The sequence below is a fragment of the Lineus longissimus genome, chromosome 11 (assembly GCF_910592395.1).
Source record: "Lineus longissimus chromosome 11, tnLinLong1.2, whole genome shotgun sequence".
NCBI classification, from domain to species: Eukaryota; Metazoa; Nemertea; class Pilidiophora; order Heteronemertea; family Lineidae; genus Lineus; species Lineus longissimus.
In genome coordinates, this window is record NC_088318.1 from 6209403 (window position 1) to 6231863 (window position 22461).

General features: G+C 41.8%; 1 long non-coding RNA gene across 1 annotated transcript; it reads left to right on the plus strand.

Moving 5' to 3' along the window:
- The first annotated feature begins 612 nt into the window (after nt 1-612).
- Nucleotides 613-1457, plus strand: LOC135495333 (uncharacterized). Its single transcript, XR_010448546.1, has 3 exons — nt 613-748; nt 893-961; nt 1211-1457. It is a non-coding gene; the product is annotated as an uncharacterized LOC135495333 (long non-coding RNA).
- The last annotated feature ends 21004 nt before the right edge of the window (nt 1458-22461 follow it).

Here is a 22461-nt window from a genome sequence, read left to right on the forward strand (position 1 = left end):
ACTTACTCTCATCAGATAGCCAATGTGCATCCCCTCAATGTAAAAAACAAATCTTGATTTAGATGAAATGTAATTTTACACATCTTATCAGTGCTAATTACCTATCTATCTGATGCCTGGGCTGGATAAACACTCATTCCAAATTCGAAATGCGAAATTCCAAATTCCAAATTCGACATAATCACGTGACCTCAGCCTGGTACCGCTGGTTACCGACTGAGGCGCTGTGGTATGGACGGACGGAGGCCAGGTAACACCCAATCTAGCGTGTCTCTGCCCCCCCCCCCTAAAATCCGTTAATTTCTAACCGTCCTTATAGCTTATATCAAAATCGTATTATATGGAGATGAGTGCATGGTTATTGCTTGTTAATAATTTTCTTATTTAAGTGTACTTATATTTACCAAAGTATTTTTCATAGAATAATTTTAGAGATAATGTTTTTTACGTATCATATCCATTATCAAAGGACGGCGCTAAACAAACGTCAGCTGTTCATCCATTTTGTCATCAGTTCATTTTGATTTGAATTTGGAATTTCGCATTTGGAATTTGGAATTTGGAATGAGCCTTCTGGGCTTTCGTAGAAGGCGCTTGGACAATATCATCATGAGTAATCGCTTCCGACCCAGCCATGCCTCAGTATTTTCAAAATTCATTTATTCTGACATTTTCCCTTTTCAGTTCCACCATCACCAGTTTTTACCATCATCATCATCCTGCTGCTGTCTCACCATTATCTACCATAGTAAGTATCAATGACCAAACACATCCGAGGACAACTTCGCAGAAGGTGCTCAGCAGACAATATCAGCATGAGTAATAGTACTACACCCTTGCCTATGTATGTGAGCTTTCCAAAATTCCATATTCTCTCATTTTCCCTTTTCAGTTCCATCATCACCAGTTTTCACCCATTATTCAACACCATCAGCCACCTACTTCACTATTATCTACCATAGTAAGTATCAATGACCTGACACAAGTCGGGACACCTTCGCAGGATGAACTTCTCTTCCAACAAATTAGTGCTATCATCTCAAACATTGTGCCTAACCATGACCAGTATCATACGATTCAGTACAAGAAGCATTCAAAACTATTCATCCAATTTGCAAAAATGTCCTCCGAGCCTGCCATTTTAATCTACTATTATGTGCTTTTACCACACACTAGCCTAGCTTTACACAATAGCCTCTTTCCTTTACAGATGACTTCACACGCAGCACAGGCCGTTTTAAACCAACTGAAGGACTTGGAGGAAATGACAAATGAGAAGTTGTCCTATGCCCAGGTAATTCTGCTCGAAAAAAAAGAACCATTGGCAGCTGCTAAAATTGCCGCTGCACGCCACACCCTGACCAATCGTATACAGACTGTCACTGCTAAAGCAGTACACCTCAAGTGCTTGATTACCAACCAGCCTAAACCAGTAACAATTTCAAAACCAAGTCCAAATAAACGCCCAGCACTGACTCTACCGCCAACGCCATCCCCCAAGAAAGTCCCTCTTCAACTGAAAGCGTCGACACCATCAAAAGTTACTGTCGAGTCATCCACTAAAGAGAAAACCCCTCCTGCCACTGACAACCTATTCGATGACGCCTTGGATGATTCAACGCTGTCACAGATCAGCATGGACAGCTCAGAAACAGATTTTCCCCTAACAGCCACACAACCCGAAGATGACTCGGCTGATGATGATAAGACAAATTAAAATCCCTCTTGGAGTAGAAAGCAAGGGTGTACATTGATTGCACCCCAACAGTGTTACTCTGAACACTTACTGACTGCTGCTGATTAAATACTGCTGATTATATTGCCAGTGCTTCATGTTAACAGGTCGTCACTGTGCCAACAACAATCCTCCTGGACTTTTAACCTTTCGTACTAGGCTTACCTTCTCCACGACCCATCTGCTGTACAGACAATCACTATTTTGTATAAAAATAGGTAAATAAACATTGTTTTAGTCAACATAATTAGTATTTCTTCTCTTTCTTTTCCTTCAGTCCTGCCCTCAACTTCCCCACGGAATTCCTCAACACCCTTGATGTTTCAGGCCTTCCACCACACAAACTCCTCCTCAAAGTAGGCTGCCCAATCATTATACTTCGCTCACTAAACCCGCCTCACATCACCAATGGCACTCGATGCACACTATTGAAACCACACCGAAATGTCCTAGAAGTACGAATATCGAACGGTCCATCAGCAGGAAGAACAGCTCTCATACCACGGATACCCCTGGCACCCTCAGACAGTGACCTCCCATTCAAATTCAAAAGGCTGCAGTTTCCCATTCGTCCCTGTTTTGCGATTACCATTAACAAGTCCCAAGGGCAAACCTTCAAACACATCGGCATCGACTTGAGCACACCCGTCTTCTCGCATGGAATGTTATACGTTGCCATGTCAAGAGTTGGCAGTGCCAAGAACTTGGTCATCAACACCCCCAACACCCAAACCAGAAACGTCGTCTACCCAGAGGTTCTTCAGCACCAACAATAACATCCATAACAATCGGTCACCAATATAATTCGTCCTCCTCCTCAACCAAATGCCTTCACTTCCTCTTCATCAAACAAGAGTGCCTTTAGGCAGTTTCATTATGTACTGTCATAGCAACATATTCAAATGGTATTATTGTAATTTTTTTGCATTTGTGCTATGTATTGTATATATTTTCTGTTTCTGTAAATAAATTTCATTTCATTTCATTTCAATTCTTTTCCATTTCATTTCAACAACATACCCACGACTGGGTACATTTCTAGTACTACATAATAGAAGAAACTATGCATTTTACCGCTGATACTGATAACGACGTGGATGTCGTTAACAAACAGTGTCTCAGTGTTGATGGTGTTTTTACTACTTGTGCCAAATTCAAAATATCACAAAAACGAGATATAATTGACCCGCCTTTTTCGAGCTCTAGCAAGTGTCTTACACCAGAGAAGGGTCACGAAAAGAATTGGCCCAAAATTGTTTTTAGACTTTTGGCGTTTTGCTTTCATCGTCGGGTCTTTACAATATTTCGACTATGGGTCATAAAACATTGGATTTTACACCCTGCAAATAGAGAGCCACCAGACCTTTCCACTATCACACGATATAAAATTATTATGTTTTTGCAAATACCTAAAGGAAACGCAGTTTGAAATAGATGTTATTTCCTGTAAATGCTATCCACGCGCTCATTCAGGAAAACTCCCAAACGATATCTCGGTGATGCTGTGGTCATTAACGTATATATACGTCATAAATCGTTTATTATAATAAACTTCTTATGGCATTCCATTTGGTCTCAAAATCCAATAACATAAGCTTTAGGGAGAAAATAGTTTTCATACTGGCTCCTAACTTGTATTGTTATGTAATTTGTCGAAAAAAAAGGAAGTCCCCAATTTGCTGTGTACACACAGTGCGTTTCTGAATATGCAAGCGAAGCCTCTTAGATATCATGCGCATGTCATTCGATGCCATTCAACATTATTGTTCAATTGAAATGGGCAATGGGTGGGCGGCACTAATTTGTCTAATGGTTATGCGGTCATGTTCCACGTCAATTTCATAGTGAAGGTTCTGAATGACAGGCCCACAGGACTTCAGTTTATTATCAATACGATTTATTTGGTTGAAGATTCTTAATAACCATGTAGGCATACATGGAAACTGATCGACTACACCATAACTGCTGATACAAGTATAGTTATTATGTCACAAGTGACCAGTTCACAATGCAAACCAATCAAACACAGTGCAAATCTGTCAATCAAGTTGCTACAACCTGAAAAAAGATTGACACGCTTGAGCCAATCAGTATGACTGCAGGCGGGCATGCCCCAAACTAATGACGCGGTTTTTGATCGTTGAGTGGTAACATCATCAGAAACATCCTTTTCACTTCTTGGCGATAAAAAGGAAGTGTCGCCCCATAAATAATAAAATTGAAGCAGTAATTGAACAAACCCATCAGATTTAGAAATCTCAATATGAACAGGAATAACAGTGATTGTTTTCCCGAGTCCTGTGCGGCTGTGATAATGGTAAAACCCGCAGCGAATGGCAAAAGCAGGACGATGTAAAGAGTCGAAACAGACATTAGTGACACTAACAGTCTCCCATCCTGGCGCGATTTTTGCTGATTCTGTCTTAGATGTTTGTTCCCAGAGAGTGATATCGCAACCAGTATCGAGATATTCGCGAGAAAAATTAGAATAAACGGTACATAGGCGTACGCAGCGATATCAAACTGGTACAGAATAGCAGAAACAATTGGTCCTGTTTTATAAAAGCAAACTACTGGTGTACCAGGGATTTTCTCAAGCAGTCCAAATCGATGGCTACTTAAAAGTATACCAGCAAGAGAAACTGTTAATAAAACATTCTGTCTTATCTTTGGCGTGATGTTGGCCCGTTGTAAAGGAAACCAAACGACAAAGGCTCTCTCAGTAGAGAAGGCTACAATAATCCAAGCCGATATGACTTCAAAAACATGCCAACCGCCAGCTACCAATTTACAAGCTACATCACTGTGTCGTATTAAGTCGAATCCGTGCGCCCCGTTTGTGATGTGTTTCAGCCCAAAAGCTATCCAATTCGTCACACCCACAATGAGAATGACACACGTGTCAGAAACGGCGAGACAGCTGAGGTAGTGGACGCAGGCGTCCGCCCGCTTCCTCACTCGGAAGAATATCACAAAGGACAACGTGTTACCAAAGATTCCGAGTAAAAGAACGACGATCATGACGTAGGCCTGGGTGAAGTCGACAAGCTTCCGTATCAAGAGGATTGTTGGGATTGATGGCTCGTCGCTAGGTGTCCAGAGATCTCGGTTAGCCATCTGAGAAGTCATGATCAATTCAAATTCTCCCTGCCACCCGTCAGTAATATAAGTGGTATAAAGTCACCACACAGTACCTGAATCAGTCAAACGACTCTGTCCTTACGTTTCTAATAACATACTTAATAATAGCGGCAGTACAGCCCTTCAAAGACGATTCGGCTTCCTTTTAGAATGAATAGCAATCATTATCATCATCACCATCATCATCATATCATCATCAACATCATTACCATCATCTCCATCGTCAGCATGACCATCCTTTTGGATTTTGTCTATCAATAATATAGTTCGATATGAAATTCTCGCAGGTGCAGTTTGGTCGATTGGGTAATTGAGGATGAAGAAGCATTGATGACTACAAATTCCTTAACGGCTCCTGCCGCATACTGGTGCATTTTAAGCCTTGGACATGATTTTTTTCTATAAGCTTGGCGTTACTAAAAAGGACAGGACATACATTACTTGCATTTTTACTAGAAGTATTGGCATAGCTGCTGCAGAGTTCTTAATCACCTTGATCGCGGCGCAGCGGCTGCATATCCCAATGACTCCAAGTAGCGAGAGGCTTCTCATCTCCAATTTAGTTCAACCATGTCATACAGGTTTGGAGGAGGGTACAGATAGAATTGTAACTCCTTGCCCTCATGGTTGGGGAAGTAAGTAAGTAAGTAATGGGCAGAGGTGGTGGACTAGAAAATAAACCGAAAAACCTATGACCTGATGAGAGACCTTCATGCTATATAAACTGCCGTTTTGCTAATGGGAGAAGTGCCTGCGCGAAATTGCGTAGAAATAATATCCCCTCACAAAAGGTGACTGACCTGAACCCGATTGAAATCCATGCATCTTCTTTTGGAGTTGCACAGCTGCCGATCCACACGTTTATATGAAGAAGATCAAACTGCTTTCGAAGCGTTAAGCGCACTACATAACCAAGACACGAGAGAGAACTTCTGTTTGATATGAAAATATATCTCTATAGATAGATCATTGGTTTATATGTTTACGACATTGAACAATAATAACTTACATTGACTAATATATAAGAGTAACGAGCAGTTTTTTCATGATTGTAGTTTTTCAATCACGGTATTACCTGCTCATTCATCTTTATATCAGATATCTGCACAAATAAGGATCCTTTCATTCAATAGTACGGACGTACGATATTCTCATCTTTTGCGGCCTCCTCCCCATGCACCCATAACCCATTATGCGTCGGCTACGCACTACATCATCGTAAGTCGGTGGTGCTTGAAAACAATAGCACTGTTGATATGTCACGCTGCAGATGAAATACAATGAAACATGTTTTGTACAAGAGTATATAATTCAAATACGATTAAAATCGACAACAGTATGCTTCGCCTTTTAATACTTTACGGTGGCATGTTTGACATGCACGGCGAATAATGAATGACAAATCATGTTCTCGAGCCGTGATATACTGATAATCGTATTGTTTTTTCTCGAACACTGAGCCCAAATCCCTTGTTTAACTCAGAGTTAGAACTTACACAGACATTTACCCCAGTGTCAACCATGAGATTTGAACTCTTCACGAAGTGCTGACTTAACGAAGATTATTCGTAAGTTAACACTTCTTTTCCTCAAGACTCTTTTTTGGACAGGCAGCTATTTTAATAAAGATCCAAACTTAAAAGTTTTCGGGGTAATTTTTATGAAAAATGAACAGCACAGGTAAGATCTTCCGGAGAATATGTGCGTTCAAGTCGTTATTCCCAGTGATCATGTCCTTGCATCCGCCATTTTCAAAGTATCAACTCAGAGTTTATGGATTTGTCACTCAGAGTTCAAGGGTTCACGGATTTGTGAGAGGTTTTCACAACACGTCAGTTAAGTCAGACATTTGACTGACCTCACTCATCGGCAAAAGTATATCAGTGGATGCGTTTTATTTTTTTATTTTCTGAATTTTGGATTCTGGCATTGGCCCATTTAACTCGAAGGCGGAATGCTGACGGCCTAGTTACGACTTGGTTTTCTGCTACACCCGAAAAGCATGAATATGTTTCATGCAATGATAATTTCCTTTCTCGGAGAGAATTATCAGGAGAGGAGAATCGTTACATGGACATGATTGGGTTCTGACGTTTTCTCGAAAACATAATTTTCATTTCTTGGCGATAAAATGGCAGCGTGATCCCGTAGATGATAAAATTGAAGCAGTAGTTAAACACAAATATGAGACTTAGGAACCTTATAAGGGATAAATATAACAGTGATTGTTCTTCCCCTGTGTTCTCGTTGTTACTCTGTGCGCCAGTGATGACGGTAAAACCGGCCGCGAAAGGCAATAAAAGAACGAAATAGATGATCGAAACGGACATTAACGACACCAATAATCTGCCGTCTTGGCGTATTTTCTTTCGATTCTCACCTAGATTATTGTTTTTCGATAGAGACATCGCAATAAGAATTGAAAGATTTGCGAGAAAAATGAGAATAAATGGTACATACGCGTATGAAGAGATATCAAACTGGTACAGCATCGCAGAGACTACCGGACTCGTTTTATAGAAGCAAAGCGATGGTGAACTAGGTATTATCTCGATCAACCAAAACCGATGGGAACTTAAAACTACACCTGTGAGAAAAAGACACAACAACAACTTTTGTCTTATCCTTGGCGTAATACTAGCCCGTCGTAGGGGAAACCAAACGACATAGGCCCTTTCGGCAGAAAAGGCTACAATTATCCAACCTGATATTACTTCAAAAAAATGCCAAACGCCCACGACAAATTTACACGTCACATTACTATAAAGCATCAGATCGAATCCGTATGCTCCATTTGTGATATATTTCAGCCCAAAAGCTATCCAATTCGTCATGCCTAAAACTAGAATGACACCCGTGTCGGACACGGCGAGACAACTGAGGTACTGGACGCAGGCGTCCGCCCGCTTCCTCACTCGGAGAAATACCACAAAGGACAACGTGTTACCGAAGATTCCGAGTAAAAGAACGACGATCATCACGTAAGCTTGCGTGAAGTCGACGAGCTCCTGGATGAAAAGAACTGGTGGATCCGCCCCCTGGTGACTTGTTGCAAACAGTCCCCTTTCGGCATATTCGGAAGTCATGATTGTATATCGGACTTTTTTCAGTATATATGCGGAATGAGCAGTGAACTGATTTGGAGCTCAACGAGGGCGTTTAGTTGAATATTTCTAACATAAATAATTACCCCTACCGAGCGCCCCAACAAAATTCAAAAATTATCAACAGATGCCAACGCAAAGTGTAATTGGCACTTGCACCAGCAAAATCAGTGCAACCAACAAGGACTTCTTTGACGCGCAGCATGTCTTTGCCCCTCAACATGATATACGGACAATATGAATTAAACCTGCTAGGATAACTACCTTAAAAACACAAGTAAAGTAATACAAATCACATTCGGAGTAACAGAAGAAATTATCATCACAACGTTACACACATTTTGTTGTTGGAGGAAACAAAATAGCCAACATGACATTATCAAAATGATACTAGTAACACGATGACTGACTGCCATTCCTGTAATGAGGCGATGTCAATAACATTTCGATGACAAAACTTGTCATAAATACTTTATTGATCAATGTGATGAAAAGGGGTATTTAAAGATTAGATATTTTCCTATGGCTCAATATACGATGATGATACATATCGAGAGAAAGAAACATCGTTTCAATAAAAAAATGTAGGAACAGCGTGGAGCACTGTGATAAGGTCCGTACAAGTGAGTTGATACATGTAAATCTCATTTAAAACCGTGAATTTTTCACACCAGTGCGAAAAATTCCAAATCTTTTGTTTCAAAATATTGCCACATGAAATACATCAGACATTTAAATCCGCAATCTAAGGGGAAAACGTATAGAAACGTCTTAATGCCAAAAGATTCTCGGCCTTTTAGTTCTACTACGATGGGTAGAGCCTAACTGGGCATAAAAGTAGGCCTTTCGCAGCCAAAAAAAGGGGTGGCATATCCTGTCTTCGTTTCTTCCCATTAGTCTTTAATTGTAATATGAAAAGTTCAGCTGTAGAGTGATGACTATTCATGACGAATACGTAGTTACCTCTTTAATAGATATCCCACCCCTTTTATGGCTGCGAAAGGCCTTCTATTGTGTTCGGCTGTTTATACTCTACCCATGGAGGCGGCGGTACAAATCGGGTATTGTCGGGCTTGGGATCTGATTGGCGAGTGGATTCAGTATGTAAAATTACAGAAATAAATACATGTAATCAAGTAAACGACGGTCTGCACTTGCGGAAACGACGTACCCCACCGCAACAGACGTTCGAATGACTAGCAGAGCAATCCTAGTCTACTTCAAGGAATTGATACCAAACGGGAAGTATTGGTTGTCTCACCAAAGCCGCGACTCACTCCGGTAGAGCTATTAAAAATGTAGACAAAACCCGAGGCAGAGCCGAGGTTTTGCATTGGCTAGCGTTTCAGCTCCCGCCGAGCGGTATTGCTATCGTTATAAACAAATTAATGCCCAAGAATGATTCGATTTACAATTCTCAGCACACCTACCCAGAATCGGCGTCCAGTAGCGTCTTTTCCGCCACTTTAGGCTGCCATTTTGAAATCATGTGACATCAAGACGCATACTGATTGGCCATAGCCTCGCCGCCGACGCCAATTCAGGCGGCAACCCGTAGCACACCTGCTTCTTCTTGCGTTTAAACGCGGCGACACGCGTCAAAAATCAAACATGTTAGATATTTGGCGTTTAGTTGCGGCAAGTGGCGTCAAGTCCCGTTCGCCGACGCCGTTCGTAGCAGACTAGGGATTTTTCAGGCGTTCAGGACTCTTGCGGCAAAAAATGAGTTGGCGGCTGTGTGCTGCGGGCTTAAAATACCCGTTCCGCAACTTTGCGCCCCGGGCGATTTCAGCGAGAGGGGAAGAATAGCCGTGCCGCAATGTTTCGGGCAGGGTAAGGTTGGCGGAACGATGATATTGTACCGGGTCGCAACGTTGCGGCCCGGGATGGTTTGTCGCCCAATGAATTGACTCTTTGTTGTTATTGTCTTGATAGCCATCGCCCAGGACATAGCATAACTTTTTGCAGTGAACTGTCCCATCTTACAATAAAAAGAGGATTTGTAAACACTCCTTTTGCATAATCTACATATTTCATCAATCTGAACCAACATTTTTGAGGGGAGAGCTGGAGAAGTACATGTAAAGACATTTCGCTCTCACTTTTCATTAAGTCGTCATTATTAATGTAATATAGATTCTAAGCCTCGACCAACGCCAATATATACGCCAAGACATCACTACAACTCCGAAACGGACAACTTCAGTTCATGCTCTATTCTTCCATTTACCTGTCCCACTACCGAACCCATAAATATATTTCTTAGTCCAATGTTGATGAAAATAGTGTGGGAGTATGGTAAAAATAGTAATGTCCTGGTTGAATATATAGTCGGTGTGTCCAAGCCCTGAGATGACCATCAATGTGGCCTAAAGTCTATGAGGTAATCGGTATGTGACCGGGCAAAAGTGTGACAACAGCTCCAGCATGCTCTCCAGTGATACAGCACAAGATAGGACACCAGGATTTTGGCTTTCACATTCTGATCAGTTTAACAACAGTGTCTTCAAGAAAATGCACAGGTGCAATGCTAAAGACTTCGAAATTATCTTCAGAATTATTGATAAGTTGGAGTAAACTTTTCTGAGTTGTAGTAGTATATCAAATAGCTTTCTCACGTTGTACGATTATAATAGACAGACCCATACTAGTGTGACATCGCGGATAACGATCAATACGCCCATACTATTTTGATATTGCAGATGACAAAGTGGCGAAAGTTGAAATGAAATGAGTAGCCAATATAGTTCATTTGAAAATTGATCCAAGCTGTGAGGATCAAGGACTTAAACTAGTGGGAAGTGCAGTAGAGATCACGCGAGGAAGTTCGCGTAATTAGCATAGACCCTCGTGATGAGAGGACTGGTACAGTACACTAGTGTAATATGCTGGAGAACAAGACGGGTCAGATCAGCGAGATGACCTCCAGAGGAGGGAAGATACATGTACTATACATGTTCTGAGTCAGGATCACTTGAGTGTGTGCTTTTCCGGGACAACTGTGTTCGTTATTGACTGAAATTGGGTGGCTGTCACGAAGTTACGTCTTGGTAATCGTGACGTCACGTCAGTGGCCTTATTGTCGATTTCCTCGTAATCATAAAAAGCAGTCGTACATCAGTCAAACTAAGTTATATTAAACAAGTAGCCGATGACTCAGTGAGAAATCTACCTCTGCTAATGCTCTGCACTTGGATGAGGAGTACCAGTATTCTATTGATATGTCTGTTGAAAGCTAATCAAATCGTTGTTGAATGGGCGGAAGGCTTGTTGGATGGAACTATGGTACTAAGGGGCCCACATTCGCAGTGTAAGCATGTCTGCTAAAATATTCAAAAGTCTGGATATCGTTTCTGAAATAGCTCGTGGTGAATGCGATTAATATGAACACGGCTCACCTACTAGTTACTCAAGATCTCTGGACGAGTAGCGACCGGCCGTCATCAGAGCAACCGCTTCTACTCAACCAGCAGCTCCTCGACCTCGTGCAAGCCTACGTCATGACCGTCGTTCTTCTACACGGAATTTTTGGTAACACGTTTGTGATATTCTTCCGAGTGCGAAAGCGGGCGGGCGCCTGCGTCCACTATCTTAGTTGTCAATCTGTGTCCGACACTGGAGTTATTCTTATTCTTGGGGTCCGAGATTGGTTCGCATTTGGTCTAAAGCACATCACAAATGGAGCATACGGATTCAACTTAGTGCTGTACAATAACGCAACATGTAAATTTGCGGCTGGCGTTTTGCATATTTCTGAAGTAATATCAGGTTGGATAATTGTAGCCTTTTCGACAGAAAGAGCTTACGTTGTGTGGTTTCCTCTAAAACGGGCAAACATCACGCCAAAAATAAGAAAAAACGTATTATTGATGATACTTTTTAGTGGCGTGTTTTTAAGTGCCCCCCGATTTTGGCTGGCGGAGAATATTCCAGGTACACCTGAAATTTGTTTCTATAAAACGAACCCTATTATTGTTTCTACGATCCTGAACCAGATCGATATCTCTTCGTACGCTTATGCCCCGCTCATCTTGATATTTTTTGCGAATGTGTCCATTCTTGTTGCGATTTCGCTCTCAAGTACTCAACATTTGGGGGGAAATCGTGAGAAAACACGGCAGGATGGCAGACTGTTAGTGTCTTTAATGTCTGTTTCGACCGTTTATATAGTCCTTCTTTTGCCTTCCGCAGCAGATTTTACTTACATCACGGAAGCCAATGATATTGGAGAGGAACAATCACTGTTCTTGTGGTTTTTGATGAAATTCCTCGATATCGTAAGTGTTCTTAATTACTGTTTCAATTTCATTATCTATGGGTGTACGCTGCCCTTTTATCGCCAAGAAATCAAAAAGATGTTTGCAACTCAAATAAGAAATAGCAATGGGCGTAATCACAAGTGATTATATTCGCCACCGCGGCAAAGAAACATGGCATGTATTGTATCAGTGAAGACAACAACGGCATTACTAAAACACGGAATTCCGCCGATTTCCGCCAATTACGGAACGGATCATGGATTGAGACTGCAGACGGCCTGTATGGAAAGCCAAAGACCAGTACGTGAAGCCTATGTAGTTCGAATGACATACTTCGCGCATTTCATTTCATTTTATATTTAAAAAGCCGCCAAAAATGCCGTGAGACCGAAATGCGACTTGAGTGTGGAGCACAGCATTCATTTTTTAGCTCCAACCTTCCTCGTGGTCTCCACACCCGCATTTATCATACTTGTCTAGCATATACCCGTGGCGCGGGCTGTTCGAGGTATAAACATCGGATTGTGTGGCTGCTGGTATGTTGTGGGTTAGGTGTAAATGGGGTGCTGGTTTGTGAGTAACACTTTTTTTCATGAGTGTAATACTTCTTGAAAACGGAACTATGTAACCATGTACATGATGTACAGGCGTCCACAATGCTAAACCAATTCTCGGAAAACCAAGATGGTGCAAACTGGTGATGTACTCGATATCAGCAAGCGATTAGCGCCAGAATGGTTAAAGTTACCGGTGTGTACGTAAATCTTGTCTCCCGTTGGGTACATTGTGTACTAAGATGAGATATTTGTGAATAAATGGCTGTCACGAGGTGGAAAAGCAGCATTTTTCCTTCAGATATGGGCGCCGCCATCTTGCATGCTGGCGTCAGTGACGTCGATTTTGATTGGTGGATGATGCGCGCATGGAAGGGACCATTTGAACAGGACATCTGATTGGTTGATAGCGAAGGATAGAGGTGGCAATTTTCATGACGGTGATAATGCAGAGAGATTACTGATGGACTTCTCGGCGAAGAGATTACTTGGAGCTCTCCAGTTGACGTCATCTCCACAAAGTTGTTATTTATTCCAAAATCACCAAGATATTCGACGTATAACACCCTCAGTGACACTCTTACTTATGATCCACACCTACGAAGCCAAAAGTTGCAAGAATTCGACGCATTTCCGAGGCCCAATTTTGAAACAAAAATCGCCTCCTATTTAGCGGCCACAACGCGCATTATGGAATAGATTATTATATGCCTTCCCTGTTCGTTTTGAAGTTTCATTCAATTGTTGTGTACCTGTGACATTGACCACTGACAGGGTGTCCTTTTGCACAGCTCCCATGGTATAGTGCAGCAACAACAACTTGTACCGTAGACACCGAGGTACTATAGCGGAGTCCCAGTTGCAGCATCCTGGTTGCAGCAGAAACGTTATAGGCCGTAGATCTTGCTATCCTCAAAGACGATAGAAGTACAATGAGTCGGCAGTTGTGTGTGTGTGTAATTCCATGCAGAGTATAAATCCATACAGAGTATGATTATATAAAGTTACCAATTTATTTCGACGTCCGTTCGAGATGTACATGTAGTTGACAAGGCAGAGTTCATACAAGATGGTTGATACAGACGTGTCAATGAGCTGGAGCAGCAGAATAGGCGGTTCCTATAGCTGGGTGTCCAAACCAAGGATGTAGCCTATTCGCTTGCTATTCTGGAACTCCCAAACAAGATCACAGAGCGACCTTATATAGTCTAGCAGTTATGAAACAGTTACGAAACCAAAACTGTTTACTAACAACGATCACAAAATAAAGTTATCATACTTGACTTGTTTCAAGAACTGTCAAACCCGTCAATCACGAACCTACCAGACAGGGAATAATTGCATAAAACATGTAAAATGTAACTCAAAATGGTCCCTTAAACGACTTGCACCCATTAGCTTGTCACGGACTCCTGTGGCTTAATCATTAAATTCCCAAATAATCACATTTGGAGCCAAAACCTGACCAAAGGAATGTTGTACCCTAACGAGGATACTTTAAGTCGCCTTATGTTTTAGGCTACTTCCGAAAAAGGCTTCTCAGGAATTTTATAAACGGTGATAAGTGCCCTTTTACACGACCACAATATTATTTACGGCTATTAAACAACCGAATTTAATAACTTAATGAAGCCCTAAAATCCCTGTCTTGACAGTAAATCCGGCAATAAGAGTTATGACATCCACACGGTCAGCCTAGACTGTCTTATACGGAAGTTACGCCTACTTTACACAATACATAGTTTAACTATAGCCAACTGTAACAGTACATACTTGACACTATACGTACCGTAGGTCTGATGTACACACTGTACATGTGTACTATCGCCAAAGATAGAGCCTGGGTATATTGTGCATCACCCAGGACGACAATAACCCCTTCAGCTGTACTATCATTCATGTATATTCATGATGCGAGGATCAGGAGGAGGTCTCTCACTCGCATGTGACAACGAATACACCCCTGCCGCGCAGCAGGTATTTCTCACTCGCCTGTGTGAAATCTCTCTGCCGCGCGTGTGCAATATCTTCCATGATTTTGGAAACAAGCTTGGTTCCGTAATCCACGGAAATCCGCGGAATTCCGTGTTTTAGTAATGCCGTCACAACAATTTGTATTTACACAGGACCACAGTGTATAAACGAGCGTGTAAAAATCTCACAGAGAGGTTGATTCCATTGATCACATTCCTACGGTGGCTGTAAAAGGCCACGCAAAATCTTTTTTTTAGAATGCCCGAATTTATTTTTTATAACTCGAGCGCTCGACTTATAACTCGAGCGCTCGACTTATATCTCGAGCGCTCGACTTACGTAAAGGTCACGCAAAATCTTTTTTAGAATGCCCGAGTTTATTTTTCATAACTCGAGCGCTCGAGTTATGAAAAATAAACTAAAAAAGATTTTGCGTGACCTTTACGTAAGTCGAGCGCTCGAGATATAAGTCGAGCGCTCGAGATATAAGTCGAGCGCTCGAGATATAAGTCGAGCGCTCGAGTTATAAGTCGAGCGCTCGAGATATAAGTCGAGCGCTCGAGTTATAAAAAATAAATTCGGGCATTCTAAAAAAAGATTTCGCGTGGCCTTTTACAGCCACCGTACATTCCTTTGTTACGAAAGGGTATTTCAATGCGAATCGGCTATTTATACATGGGGTATACCCCGTCGGCATTAACATGTGCACTTGTCCACCCTAAACAACAAAGAATAGGGCAATTGGATTGTATTTCCTGTTAGTATAGGCGAGCTCTGCTTATGACGCGCTTCTGCACATGCGAAGCTAAAGATAGTGTGTCTTCACTTATACATGTCATGCTCCAGCCAAATACATCCTTCATAGAAATTATGACATCTTGATATCCGTAAACAAATTACACCATGACCAGAAAATATCATGATATATAACAATAATAATATAATAATAATAAATACCGGATATCATGGTGCCTTGTACATGCTAAGCATGCTCCGAGGCACTTTATAATGGAGTTAGAAGCAAATATTTGGATTTAAAACAGTTTGATAGTGGTAAAACAGATTGATTAAAAAATTGAGTCTCTAAAACATAAATGGCACATTCGGAATACAAGTCTATGTAGCTACCAACTAAAGGCTTCGCGGAACAAATGGGTTTTAGGTAATTGTCTGAAAGTTGACACACGCTCTAAGTCCTTCATGGCATTAAAAAGTCTTGGTCCACTGACTCGAAATGATCGGTCTCCATTGTTCGTTTTGGTCCTTGGGAAGATAGGTCTTGTTTTAGCTGACGATCTTAGTGACCGAGCTGGTGTATAGGACCTTATCATATCACGCAAGAATGAAGGTGCACTGTCGTTAAAAGCTTGAAAAACCATAAGGATAATTTTGTATTTGATACCAAACCTCACCGGCAACCAGTGCAGCTCCTCCAAGACCGGAGTAATATGTTCTCTGCGTTTGGTACGCGTGATTATTCAGGCTGCCATATTCTGAACACGTTGGAGTCTGCCAATGGTTGCATCTGGGAGACCACAAAAGAGCGAATTACAGTAGTCCAACCTAGATGTATAAACCAAACCATGCACAAGAAAGCGACATGCATCTTCTGTCAAGCATCGACGGATTCTACACACGTTGCGCAATTGCATATAGCAACATCTTGTAACACTGTTAATGTGCGCTTCCACAGACAAGGAACGGTCAAACATAACACCGAGGTTTCGAACGGTAGAGGCTGGACAAATTGATACTCCATCTATGCTGAGGCTAAGATCATAATCATGGCATTGGTTTTTAGGAGCATACAACATGACCTCTGTTTATTCACTGTTTTGTTTCAAGAGATTAAGATCCATCCATTTTCTGATATCCTCGAGGCATGTTTCTAGCTGTTTAATAGCAGCAGCCCATGCCGCCTTATCAGGTCACCAAGAGGTTTAGTATACATAGTATAAAGCTTTGGACCTAACACTGATCCTTGCAGTACACCAAACTTCAGTGTTTTCGCAAGGAGGATACCGCGGTGACGTCACGGCTTTTCCAAGATGGCGCTGCATATTGTAAACAAACTCGATCCACGGCCAAGGGAAAATCAAGTCATCAAAAAAGTTAGATTTTTCGCATCAAATCAGAGTTATTAGTACTTTTCTGCTATGAAATAAGTCTTCAGACAATAAGCTATCATTTGAATAATGAAAAGTGCTGTTTTGATGGGGAAAAATAGGTTTTTTTAACCAAATAGCCGGGCACCGATCTTCCAAAATTAGCGATGGTTTCAAAACAGTCTCCCAGATATGGGCAATCTCTTCATTATCATAATGGGATTTGGAGGCATGTTTACAGATTTAACAAGTTCGAGACCTGTAGGACCTAAAACTCGCATAGATCCCCATAGATCCCCTCTATTTGTCGAGTTAGCGCCCCTGTAAGATCATGCATTTTCGGACACTAGAACGAAATCTTCCTGCGGATATCGCGGTTTCGGTGATGATTTAAGGAGAAATTGACTGTTCTCAGAGTTGTATGGGACAGAAATGAGTTCATACTTCATGAATACATGAATATATTATGATATGGGCGGGCTTCTAAGTCAAAACAATAACGAACTCAACTGCACCTCTACTGTATATTGCGTAGTGTATTGCCTAGTGTATTTCGTAGTGTATTTTAGCGGAGACATTATTTCCGCACTTTGGCCACGCCAAACGTCTTTTTTATTCGTGGAAGTTAATCTGCTCTGTAAATTTTATTTTACACAGAAAGAATCCATACTAGGTATTGCAATATTTCATGTCTATTGGTGTTTTTGTGTATAGGAGCGCACCAGACAGTGAGACGTGGAGATGTGTTCAGTGCTGGTGCTGTGAGTAGACTGAATCTGATTGGCCATAGCGATCACTTATATGGGTCGGGATCACGTGATGTGACGTCACCGCGGTATCCTCCTTGGTGTTTTCGGTGATGAAAAATTACCATTTATATTAACTGATTGGCACCGGTTGTCCAGATATGACATGAACCATTTAAGAGCCGACCCTGTCACATTGTAAACTACTCTCAACCACCTCATAAGCCCATATTAACTAAACACGGCAAATCTGACTTTGGCGAATTAGTCTGACTCTGTTCAATGAAGCATTATCTGGAAAAATCAGTTTAATGACAGCATCTTCAAGAAAATGCACAGGTGCAAAGCTCAAGACTTCGAAATTATCTGAAGAATTATTAGATAAGCTGGAGTAAACCTTTCTGAATTGTAGTAGTATATCAAGTAGCTTTCTTTCGTAGTATGATTATAATAGACAGACCCATGCTATTGTGACATAGCGGATAATGATCAATACGTCCATACTATTTTGATATCGCAGATGAAAAAGTGGCGAAAGTTGAAATGATTTGTGAGGCCAATATAGTTCATTTGAAAGTAGATCCAAGCTGTGAGGATGAAGGACTTAAACTAGTGGGAAGTGCTGTACAGACCAGACGCACGTTGTCGCTCGATGCATTTCTATGGGCGGTTATTTCCGCATTAAATGATGTCCTAAAACGCGTCTTTTTAACTGGCGACTCGTGTGTGTGTGTGTGTGTGTAGAGCAACCCGTGCGTACAGAGCAAAACGCGCGTATCTAACTCGCGACCCCTACAAAGAACATAACGCGAATGTATAACTACTGTCGCATAAACGTGCCGTCGGATAACTAGTGTCGGATAACTAGTGTCGGATAAGTGCTGTCGGACAACTGCTGTCGCATATAAGGTTCCTCAGCCTCCCGCATCGCGGCGCTCTTGTGTCTTGATGATTATTGTTTTTGCTCTAAGCGACATACGATTTACCAATTGGTTACTGTAATGTAGTAGGCGCACTTCAAATGGCCTTGCTTTTGCACTTAGCAGACCGTGTTAAGCGCGTTCTCGTTGAGGTGGAAATATGTATAGAACGACAGGTAAATTTAGAGGAATCTGTGATTTTCATGGTTGAATCTTTGGCTAGAGACTGTGCTGAAATATGCATTGGGGATGTCAATCTAGAGTCCATTCCAACTCTTCTGGTACAGACATTAAATTTGCTGCGAGAGCATTTTGAGAACACTGTGAGCATCAATCACAGATTCCTCTAAATTTACCTGTCGTTCTATACATATTTCCACCTCAACGAGAACGCGCTTAACACGGTCTGCTAAGTGCAAAAGCAAGGCCATTTGAAGTGCGCCTACTACATTACAGTAACTAATTGGTAAATCGTATGTCGCTTAGAGCAAAAACAATAATCATCAAGACACAAGAGCGCCGCGATGCGGGAGGCTGAGGAACCTTATATGCGACAGCAGTTATCCGACAGCACTTATCCGACACTAGTTATCCGACACTAGTTATCCGACGGCACGTTTATGCGACAGTAGTTATACATTCGCGTTATGTTCTTTGTAGGGGTCGCGAGTTAGATACGCGCGTTTTGCTCTGTACACACGGGTTGCTCTACACACACACACACACACGAGTCGCCAGTTATAAAGACGCGTTTTAGGACATCATTTAATGCGGAAATAACCGCCCATACATTTCCACATGATGAAAGGGGACTGAAACTGGGTGGCTGACATAAAGTTTTGTCTTGGTAATCGTGACGTCACGTCAGTGGTTTTAGTGTCGATTTCTTCGTAATCAAAATATCAGTCGTAGATCAGTCAACCTGAAGTATATCAAACAAGTAGCTAATGACTCAGTGAGTAATCTAACTCTGCTAATGCTCTGCACTTGGATGAGGAGTACCAGTATTCTATTTTCATATATAAATGTATGTTGAAAGCTAATAGAATTGCTGTTGAATGGGTGGAAGGCTTGTTTGAGGTGGCTATGGAACTAAGAGGCCAATATTCGCAGTGTGAGTATGTCTGCTAATATATTCGAATGTCTGGATATCTTTTCTGAAATAGCTCGTGGTGAATGCAGTCAATATGAACACGGCTCACCTACTAGTTACTCAAGATCTCTGGACGTCTAGGGACCGGCCGTCAACAGAGCAACCGTTTCTAATCAACCAGCAGCTCCTCGACGTCACACAAGCCTACGTCATGACCGTCGTTCTTCTACTCGGAATCTTTGGTAACACGTTGTCCTTTGTGATATTCTTTCGAGTGAGAAAGCGGGCGGACGCCTGCGTCCACTATCTTAGTTGTCTATCTGTGTCCGACACTGGAGTCATTCTTATTCTTGGGGTGCCAGATTGGTTCGCATTTGGTCTAAACTACATCACAAATGGAGCATACGGATTCAACTTAAGGCTGTACAATAACGCAACATGTAAATTTGTGGCCGGCGTTTTGCATATTTCTGAAGTAATATCGGGTTGGATAATTGTAGCCTTTTCGGCAGAAAGAGCCTACGTTGTGTGGTTTCCTCTAAAACGGGTAAACATTACTCCAAATATAAGAAAAAACGTATTGTTGTCGATTTTTCTAACCGGTGTGGTTGTTAGTCTCCACCGATTTTGGCTATCGGAGACCATTCCAGGTACACCTGTAATTTGCTTCTATAAAACGAATCCAATTATTGTTTCTACGATCCTGAACCAGATCGATATTACTTTATATGCTTATGCACCTTTTATCCTGATATTTTTTGCGAATATGTCCATTCTTGTTGCAATTTCGCTCTCAAGTACTAAACATCTGGGGGGAAATCGTGAGAAAACACGGCAGGATGGGCGACTGTTAGTGTCTTTAATGTCTGTTTCGACCTTTTATATAGTACTTCTTTTGCCTTCCGCAGCAAGCTTTACTTACATCACGGAAGCCAAGGACATTGGAGAGGAACAATCACTGCTCTTGTGGTTTTTAATGCAATTTCTCTCACTCGTAAGTGTTCTTAACTACTGCTTCAATTTCATTATCTATGGGTGTACGCTTCCCTTTTATCGCCAAGAAATCAAAAAGATGCTTTCAATTCAAAAAAGAACAAGCACTGGGCGTATTCTCAAGTGATTGCATAGGCCACCGCAGCAAAGAAACATGGCATGTATTGTATCAGTGAACACAACAACGGCATTGCTAAAACACGGAATTCCGCGGATTTCTGCGGATTACGGAACGGGTCAATGATTGTGACTTCAGACGGCCTGAATCGGAAGCCAAGGAGCTGTACGGGAAGCCTATGTACTTCCAAATACATACTTAGCGCATTTCATTTTATTTTTAAAAAGCCGCCAAAAATGCCGTGAGACCGAAATGCAACTTGAGTGTGGCGCGCAGCAATCATTTTTTCAGTTCCGACCTTCCTCACAGACCCCACATCCGCTTTATCATATTATCATATGCCTTCTCTGTTCGTTTTTAAGTTTCATTCAGTTGTTGTGTACCTATGACATTGACCATTGACAAGGTGTCCATTGGCACAGCTACCAAGGTGTTGTGCAGCAACAACCACTTGTACCGTGCTATCATTCATGTACATTCAAGATATGAGGATCAGGAGGAGAGATCCCTCACTCGCCAGTGATAACGAACAGAGCACTGCCGCGCAGCATGCATTTCTCACTCGCCTGTGTTAACTCTCTCAATCGCCTGTGACAACGAATACCGCCCTGCCACGTGTGTCTAATATCTCCCAGGAATTTTGGAAACGAGCTTGGTTCCGTAATCCGCAGAAATCCGTGGAAATCCGTGATTTAGTTACGTCGACACAGCATTTTGTATTTACACAGAACCACAGTATACAAACGAGCGTGCTATATTTCGCCGAGAAGTTGAGGTCATTGATCAGATTCCTTTCTTACGAAAGGGTTTTCAATGCGAATCGGCTATTTATCAATTGGGTATACCCCGTCGGCATTAATATGTGAACTTGATCACCCTATACAACGAAGAATTGGGCCATTGGAATGCACTTCCTGTTTGTATTTCAGCCAGCTCTTCTTATGACGCGCTTCTGCACATGCAAAGCTAAAGATGGTCTGTCTTGACTTACACATGCTCCAGCCAAATACATCCTTCATAAAATTACCACATCTTGATATCCGCAAGCAAATTACACCATGATCAGAAAATACCATAGGCCCATATTAACTATGCACGGCAAATCTGACTTTGGAGAGTTAGTCTGACACTGTCGATGTAGTATTGTCTCGAAAAATCAGTTTAATAACAGTGTCTTCAAGAAAATGCACAGTTGCAAAGCTCAAGACTTCGAAATTATCTTAAGAATTATTGAATAGTTGGGGTAAACCTTTCTGAGTTGTAGTAGGGAGCTCTTGAGCGAGCTTAATGGTTAGAGAGTGCGTGTATACCGTCAACGAAAAAAAACTTGACCCGGAACCAGAAAACCTCCACGCCCAGGTGACATTTTTGCACGCGAATCGTATACGCCAATGCACAGCAATTTACCTGGGGGGAGATTTTCTTTTGCCAAAACAATTCAGCGGGACGCGATGATGTTTACGCAGACTGTTCCGTTGGAGATTTCGTCAAAACAGGGCCGAATCAAAGTGCGACGATACCCTGGGGCGAATCGAAATGCATTAAACAACAATCTGCATCGCTGCCAGATATTATTTTTCTCTTTCCGCGAAGAAATCGTGCTTTGAACTGGCAAAATTCCGCAAAAGATTTTCCGTCTGCTAACTTTCCGTAGTACGCATGCGCACCAACATGATCGGTCCGGGGCTGCCCGTTTCGACGACGATTTCGTCAATATCA